At 40.1% G+C, this 2,503-nt stretch overlaps 1 pseudogene; it reads left to right on the top strand.

Annotated features, from left to right (window-relative positions):
• The first annotated feature begins 1,371 nt into the window (after window positions 1-1,371).
• On the top strand, window positions 1,372-2,021 carry LOC102999479 (vacuolar protein sorting-associated protein VTA1 homolog; annotated as a pseudogene).
• Window positions 2,022-2,503: the final 482 nt, after the last annotated feature.

Genomic DNA, 2,503 nt, shown 5'->3' on the forward strand with positions numbered 1-2,503 from the left:
AAAATTACATTTTCTATATTTAACTAATCATGTGTTTTTAGTCATAAGAGTTATAATTTGTTTAGCATAAATAAATAGGCACAGCAAATATATAACTTTTAAAAATACAGTATTGCTCACTTCAAACTCCATGATAAAAATGAGAAAGATTATGTCTGCTTTATTCATGATTCTGCCCCATGGCCTGACTCAGCAGAGACCCAGTAAGCATTTGTTGAATAGACAGTGAGTGACATATAAAAGCAGTCACCTGGGATGATGAAACTCCATAATAAGACACAGTGTGCACTCACTCCCTTGTTATTGTCTGACTTACAGGTACACTGTGTAAGGTAAGAACTATTCTATTACTAGTAATGGAGCAAACTATAGCTACTATGAGGCCAAAAATGTAGGGGGGATTTATAGAGTCACATGGACCCAAAAACATTGAAAAGTGTCCGTTTTAATCAGCTGTGTTATTTTAGGAATTTATCCATTTCATCTAAATATTCAAATTTATTAAACCATAAATTGTCTGTAACAGTGTTTTAGACATTTGTTGTTTTTCCTTCCTGGTAGAGGTAATTTTGTCCTTCTTTCTTTTTCTCTCATTCTGTGTTTCTGGGGCTTTACTTTTTTGTTGTTGCTGTTTAGTCTTTTCAGAGTAACAGTTTCTGATTTTGTAGCTACTCTCTTGTGTGTGTTTTCTTTTCCATTTCATACTATTTGCTCTGATTTAAAAAATCTTCTTTCTTTTGCTGTTTTTTTAAAGTTTAGTTCTCTTTTTCTATAAAATTCTTCAATTGTATAGTTAAATCATTGAGTTCTGTTGTTTTTCCTAAAATAAACTTTCAGACTATAAATTTACTTTCTAGCACAGCAGTAGCTACATCCCACAAATTTTCTTATACCAATTTCATTATCACCCAGTTTAAAATATTACGTTCTATTCTATTCTATTCCATTTTTATATTCTATTAATATAACTAACAGAATAATTAATAATATGGTCAATTTCACAGGTTCCAGGTAGACATGAATTTGGGGGGTGGGTGGTGCACTGCTCAACCCAGTACAATCCCCAAGTATTTGAGGATTTTCCAGGTATCTTGGTTATTTATATCTAGTTTAATTCCACTGTGGTCTGAGAGCATATTTTGTATGCTTTTTATTATTTTAAAATTGTTCAACTGTGGAGCAGAAAGCAGCGGCTCCTGGAGTGATGAGCCCCATCCCCCCACAGTGTAAGGCAGGCAGTGTCATCTGAGGGTGCCTCGGGTGCATGACAGACAGGATGCTGGGGTGGGTGACTACTGCCACTTACATGTTATGCACATTGGAATGAAGATTGTTAGTAAAACTCCTAAATGTGAATTTTTATCAAAACGAATGGATCAGTTCAAAGCTCTTAGGAAACAGCTGGGTGGTAATAAAATTGTTACTCAAGAAATAGCTGGTTCTGTCCATTTGGAGAATTATGCTCTGGAATGTTTTTGTGCGCAGACAATGAAGATAGCGCCGGTTGTTTTCACAAGATCAAGTCCATCTATCCTGCAAATCCTTAATAGCTGTCATGACAGTCTTTGGAGAACTCACTGATGACAGTGTGAAACATAGAAAATGTACAAGGCGGGGTGACATATAGCCATACTTTTTCAAAGTGTGGGGAGACGGCTCGAGGAAGACCTGTGAGAACTGGAAAGACGCTGATGTTGAAGAAGATCAAGAAGGTGGAGCAGCCCTCTGCCCACTTGACCCACTTGAATCAGAATCATCTTCATCTTCAACTGAGGACTCAGAGAACACGCCCCAGGCAGCTGTTCTGGAACAGAGCCCTCTCTGTGCACACGCCCCGGCGGATACAGCGGCAGCAGTGCCTCACAGCACGGGTGAATCGGGTACTGTCCTACCTAGGCCACGGGTTCTTCTGGCCATTTATCCACAGTTTCCCCGGGGGGGATGCTGTTCTAACACCAGAGGACGTGGCTCGAACTCAGGTGCACTGCAGGCGTGCTGGCTGGCGGTGCACAGCAATGTGAACGTTCAGCCCTGCTGTGCAGAGCCTTCAGAGGCCCTCAAGTTACTGTCTGCAGGCAGAGAGTGAAGCCTTTGCACAGCAGAGCCGTGTAACTTTGGCCTGCGGAGCCAACGATCGCTTACTCAATCTTCAGCCGATCGGAGCACAGTTCTAAGGAAGACGTCATTTCTGCTGACTCCGACAATGAAATCTGCGTGCAGACTCTGTTGATGCAGCTTCGATCAGTTTCCACTGCCATTAGTGGACCCAATAATCTCTGGGGATGTAGGGCTGCTGTAAGCTGGGTCCTAAAAACACCCGCTGCACCCTACTTCAGAAAATGAGAGCACATACAAATTATATGTTGGGAATAAGCTTTGCACCTTAATTTGCGTGCATTAAGAGAATTTTTTCAAATTTATAATGTTTGGATGAACATATTATTACTTTGCTATAAAATCCTAAATTTAATTTGTAATAAAGATTGTTGGACTATTCTAGCTT

The sequence above is a fragment of the Balaenoptera acutorostrata genome, chromosome 14 (assembly GCF_949987535.1).
Source record: "Balaenoptera acutorostrata chromosome 14, mBalAcu1.1, whole genome shotgun sequence".
Lineage (NCBI taxonomy): Eukaryota > Metazoa > Chordata > Mammalia > Artiodactyla > Balaenopteridae > Balaenoptera > Balaenoptera acutorostrata.